The sequence below is a fragment of the Muntiacus reevesi genome, chromosome 15 (genome assembly GCF_963930625.1).
Source record: "Muntiacus reevesi chromosome 15, mMunRee1.1, whole genome shotgun sequence".
In the NCBI taxonomy this organism is placed as follows: domain Eukaryota; kingdom Metazoa; phylum Chordata; class Mammalia; order Artiodactyla; family Cervidae; genus Muntiacus; species Muntiacus reevesi.
This window is the reverse complement of record NC_089263.1, coordinates 31,172,894-31,179,186: the sequence shown is the minus strand read 5'-3', so window position 1 is coordinate 31,179,186 and position 6,293 is coordinate 31,172,894.

Here is a 6,293-nt window from a genome sequence, read left to right as displayed (position 1 = left end):
TTGTCTTTATTTTCTCTTGCTTTTTGGTGTTTTGCTACTTTTTATCCACCTGGCTACAAACATTGTTGTGGGTCTTGCAGTGCCCCTGGACCCTGGCACTGGGCCTGGGTGCCCTCCATGGTCTTAGGTTAGCACCGGACCTTTGGCTCATCTTCCCGAATCTCCTGCCTTTCCACCACCTGCTCCTTTGATCCCACCCTCAAGCCTCCGTGGGTCTGGCCCTTTTTCAGTTTGGGGCACTCCAGGTTCCCTCAAGTGTCCCTGTGCCTGTGGGCCTCAGGGAACCTCAGAGTGAAAGTGAAAGTGAAGTGGCTCAGTTGTGTCCGGCTCTTTGCGGCCCTGTGGACTGTAGCCCGCCAGGCTCCTCTGTCCATGGGATTCTCCAGGCAAGAATACTGGAGTGGGTTGCCATTTCCTTCTCCAGGGGATCTTCCCAGCCCAGGGATCGAACCTGGGTCTCCCGCGTTGCAGGCAGACGCTTTATCCTCTGAGCCACCAAGGAACCTCAAGGGGCTGGCAAAATCATTCCACAGCCTCCACCACACATCCAAGCATCAGGTGCTCTGGGAAGCTGTTTAGAGACCCTCTGCAACCCTTTGTCTTCTGAGGTCTGGTCCTGCCTGGGAAAGGCATTCAAGTCCGCACTGTGCCTGGATCTCCCAGCATCTGGGGCATCTACCACCCCCGGGGCAAGCGGTACCGTGGTGGACAACGGATGGCCAGTGTTTCACAACCACCCAATATGCAAGAGATAATCAACATCATTTCACAGACCGGGAAATAGGGCCCAGTGAGGGAGATGCAGAGTAGCAGACTGGTGTGAGTGGTACCCAGGGTCTGGGCTACATCTGGTGGGGAAGCAAATGGCTGATGCCTGAGGTAGGAGCTGGGGGCTGGCTGGCGCCTGGAGGTACCTGAGGTCTCTTCTGAGCTGACTTAGTCCCTTGGCTGCCATTGGAAGGAGTGCTCTGAGTGAGGGTAGCATGAGGCTCTGGCACACAGCCCTGCTGCCCCCCAGACACAAAGCCCCTTTTCCTCCACCACTCAGAGGCAGGATCCGCGTGGCTGAGTCTGAGTACAAATCCACTCTACACCTGCTTGTCATTGGGATGTTACTTAACGCTGCCATGCCTCCACTTCTCCATTTATAACAGGAATTCCAGATGGCTGTGGGGGGCTGGTCTATGAGCCAAGCACGTCAGCAGGACAGTGCCTGCACATAGCCAAAGGCCCAGTAAGGAGCAGCTGGGATTACCAGCCTCTGAGCAGCCCTAGAGACAGGCGGGACCAGGAATACCTTACCCCACTACAGGAGTGAGAAAACTGATTGGACGAGCCCTCTAAGGCCACCCAGTGGGTGGATGTCAGGGCTGGGCCTGAGTGCACAACAGCGGCCACTGAGTGGCTGCCACGTGCTGCTCCGTGCTGGGCACTGGCCTCAGTGCCCCCGTAAACTCTCTCCTTGCTCACCATGGTCTGGAAGGTGAGAACCACTTCTGGACCTCTCCAGCAGACGGAGACTCAGAGGCAGAGTCACCTGCGTGAGACGGTGCAGCTGCTTGGCAGCAGGCAGGACTGACTTCTGCCTGGACACAGCCTTGCCCTTCCCATGGCGCCAGGCGCCCTTCCAAGGCTGGCAGGCTGGTTGGTGGGCAGGGGTGGGTGGGCAACTGTCCTGTGGTAGAGAGAGTGCAGGAGTGCTAGGAATCGAGGGGAATCACAGGGGAGGTGGTGGGGATTGGTGGAGGTGACCATGCGCCTTCAAGGGGTTAGGTGGAAAGGCAGAGGGCTTGGCCCACAGAGAGCGCTGAGCAAATGTTTATTGAGTGATCATTTTCTGTGGCCTTCTCTGATGGCTCAGGTGGTAAAGAATCTGCCTTAGGCTGGGGTATGTGAGCAGGATCTGAAGGCGACTGTACAGATGAGGCCGGGAGCGGTGGGGGGCTGGGTTCTGGTGTCCAGGAAGAACGTGAGTCAGAAGCCTCCTTGCTCGAGGGGCTGACATGGGAGGCGGTGGTGAGGGTTGGTAAGGAAATGCTAGGACTAGGGACCCTGTGGGTGCTGCGGATGAGCTGGAGAGCACGGGGGCTGCAGTCCTGGGGCTTCTGTGTGGGGCTGGGTGGGGCAGGCAGGGTGGGGCGAAGGCTCTGTGCCTGGTGTCCCAGAGTGTGTGTGCATCCCTCTGTGTGCTTGCTGGGGGGCTGACACTGGGTGTGAGGTCCCCACCGGGGCGCTCTTTGCCTGTAGTCAACCGGTTGCACATGCTCCCCACTGTGTCCCTAGCCCTCACTTCCAAGCTCAGGTCCTGCTTTGGAATCATGCTTGAAAGTGAATATGAAAGTTGCTCATTGGTGTTCGACTCTTTACGACCCCATGGGCTATACAGTCTGTGGAATTCTCTAGGCCAGAATACTGGAGTGGGTAGCCTTTCCCTTCTCCAGGGGATCTTCCCAACCTAGGGATCGAACCCAGGACTCTCACATTTCCAGCAGATTCTTTACCAACTAAGCCACAGGGGAAGCCCAAGAATACTGGAGTGGGTAGCCTCTTCTGTCTCCAGGGGATCTTCCCAACCCAGGAATTGAACCAGGGTCTCCTGCATTGCAGGTAGATTCTTTACCAACTGAGCTCTCAGGGAATCGTGCTTAGCTTCTCTCTTTTTCTCACTTTACATCCACCCGTGAGCAAAGTGCCTCAAAAGAGATCCTACATTGGATCCGTCTCACCATCTCACCATGAGTCCCAAGCCAGTCCCATGCTTGCCCAGACTACTGTAGTAGTCTCCAAACACTTCTGTTGTCTCCTCCTCCCAAAGATCCAACAGGAGCCAGAGTGAGCTCTGTGTTTTTTTTCTTTAATATTTATTTGTTTGGCTGTGTTGGGCGTATATATGTGTACCTGCCACATGTGGGCACTTTCTTGTGGCCACTACAACTACTCTAGTTGTAGTTCATGGGCTTAGTTGCCCCTCGGCACGTGGGATCTCAGTTCCCTGACCAGGGATTGAACCCATGTCCCCTGCATTGGGAGGCAGATTCTTAACTACTGGATCATCACAGGAGTCTCCAGAGTGGTTTTTAAGACCATATTCTAAATCAAATCACATCTGTCCCGTGCTTTCGACCTCCAGGGAATCCTGCTGTTCTTTTTTTTTTTTTCCTGCTGTTCTTAAGAGAGATTCCTAACTCTTATTACAGCCACAAGGCCCCTTTGATCTCACTGTAAAATCCTGTGTATTTTGGTCACAGAATTCCAGACCTACTGAACTGCTATTTCTCAAGCTTGTTATACCTCAGGACCTTTGCATTTGTGGGTCCCCTCTGTCTGGAATGTTCTTTTTTCTGCCTTCTAACAAAAAGCTATATGTAGCATCTAACTTGGGCACTTTTAAGTACTTGTAGAAGAGACTGTGTGATATCTAGAGTTTGCTGGAAGCAAGGAATGCTGGGAGTAAGACACTGGCCCAGGGTTGATAATTGTTCTTCCTCCCAAATGTCTGTGTGTTTGAACCTCAGTTAATTCAGGTCTTTGCTTAAAACATCACCTCCTTGGAGAAGCCTTCCTTGACTTCTTAGTTCTAGTGCTTTGTATCTTTACCCTGCCTTTTTCCCCCCTTCATTTTACTTATTATCAATTGCCAATTAAATATGTACATGTATTTAACTTTTTATTTTGGAAAGTTGCCAGCATATACAAAATAGAGAAACTAATACAGTATCATGGATCACTGTGTGTCCATACTTGAGCTTCAACAATTATCAACCCTGGGCCAGTATCTTACTCCCCCACATTTGTTGCTTCCAAAAAACTCAAGATATCACACAATCTCCTCTGCAAGTTAGATGTTAAATATATCTGTTTGTTAGAAGACAGCCTTCAGGGGACCTGGGGTAACTCTGTTGTGCCCAGCATGGTGCCTGGCTCATAGCTGGTGACCCAGAAGGTCTACATGGCAGTGTCTTGGGTCTCTGGGGAGAAGGTGTGTGTGGGTTCTGGTTTGCACAGGTCGGCTGCTGTCAGGGAGTCAATCTGCACATGTCTGCATGCACGGCCGCATGTGGCAGTCCCTTAAATTGTGTGTGTGTGCACACACGTGTGTGTTGCCGCAGCAGCTGGTGGCTGAATGCATGCTTCCCGGCTGATGTCATCTCCCACACCCCCTAGAAGCCAGTGACTTGCTCTGGGGAGTCGTTCCCTCTTCCTAAGCAAAGTGTGGGTATGAATGGGTGGGAGGGATCAGATCCTATCCACTGCCCCCACCCCCACCCCGCCCTGCTTTAGAGGCCTGGGTTCAAGGCCAGAGCAGAGAGCCCCTCCCTGCTCCTCTGGTTAGCGGGAGGCTGTGCCGTCCTAGCTGGCCGAGCGGGCAGCCTCCTTCCTTCCCTGCACCGCACCCCTGCCCTGTTGGCTTGGCTGGGAGGAGTGTGGGGTACATACGTGTGAGGGTGGTGGTGTTCCAACCTGACCAACTCTTTAGGCTCCTCGGGTGACTCCTGGGTAATTGGGCAAACAGGGCCACTCACACTGGGGGTGACTGGGTGCAGAGCTCTGGTCCAGGTCTCAGAGCTCCCCACTTCCTACCCTGGTTCTGCGTCATAAGAGGTGGACCCTGGGGGCATGGGCAGTGGGAAGGAGTGCTTCCAGCCCAACACCAGGCTTACTCTTGGGGGCTGCTTCTGCTCAGACCTGGCTTCCACGGGAGCGTCTCTCAGTCTGCCCCCAGAGCAGACTGCTCCAGGGCCTGTCTCCTCCTCGCTCAAGCTCTGCATCTTCCTCCCTCTTAATACTCTCACTTAACCTCAGGTAAGTCCTCTGACTCAATGGGGAGGCGGGAGGTCAGAGTGGGGCTGCTGGCTTCTCCTACCCAGAACCTGGCCCCTTGCTGCACACCTCACTCTCCCTGCCCAAGCCCAGCAAAGCACATGCTCCCACGTCCATCTTCTTCAGGTGGGGGATGCATGCATCTGGCCTTCCAGGAAGACTGAACATTTGTTCAGCACCTACTATGCACCAGGTACTGTGACAGCTGTGATAAATTACAAATATCACAGTAACACCAACCTGGAAGCACCTACAGCAGGCCAGATCCATGCCAGGCAATTCAACAACCACTGCTGTTACAACAGCAACTCATCACAGTGTCTTACTGACTGTTTGTTTACACACGTACTGAGTGGTCACTGCGTATCCAGGTCTCTTCTAAGAGCTTTGCCACAGCCACGACCCTTTGAAACAAAGCCTTGGTCAGTTGCTCTGCTAGGTCCTAACTCAGGCAGAGGAGCGGGAGCTGGCCTGGGCCTCTGGCTGGCCACATTGCACAGATGCTGGAAGGGACAGGAGATGGGGCAGAAATGAAGCAGTGGGGCTCTAGGCAGAAAGCAGGCGGCCTGCTCCTCCCAGCTGGCTCTATCCTCTCCGGTGTCAATGATCCCATCACGAGTGAAAACAGGTGGGTGGACTTGTACAAGTTCACTGGGCTGGCACAGTCTCCACCTCTGCCCTCCCTCCTTCAGTTCACGGATTCCGCCCCCAGACTCTGAGGTCCTCAGGGCAGACGATGGGGCAGTAGGGCGAAGGTCCTGACGCCTGGAAGCTTGTCGGAGTCCTCAGACCTTGCCCCAGCCATCTGTGCAGGTGCCACCCTCTCAAGGCAACCTTTTAGCCGGGTTGACTCAGAGGGGGACTTTCCCCCGAGTCACCGCCTTCCAGGAGTGCCCAGGCTCTGCCAGCCTCGCCCATCTGCCTGCTTGCTCAACAGCCCTTTACAACAGGCTCCACCTTCCTCAACAAGACCCAACAGGGCTCCCCCTGCTGCTCTCTGGTTCTTGGCGGTCTCTGCCCCAGTCAGCATGGCTGGCAGCCCTGGCCCACCTGCGCTTGCCCTGCCGCCTTTGTGGGAACCAGGAATCCCACTGCTGGGAGAGGCATCCTTGGCGTCTGGAGGGGTTTGGAGACTTGAGGAGGCCCAGCTCTGCCAGCAGATTGCTATGTGACTGTGGCAAGGCATTCCTGTAAGGTTGGGACTCTGAGCCCCCAAGCTGAATGCAGGCAGTCCCGCGGTGGTTAGACCAGCTGGGCCAGGAAGGTTCTGGCAAGGGGTTGGAGTAGCAGGGGAGCCTGAGTGGTAGGGGTTCTAGTTTGTCTCCCCCTCCTGCCCTGTGTAATCCATTGTGACTCTCTCTCTGGTGGGCTTCCACATTTAACTTGGTCAAAGTGTTCTGCCCATGAGACTCTGAGCAGATAGACCTCAGGTCTTTGGGTGGGAGGGAGCCATGGTTCGCGTGTGGAGGGAC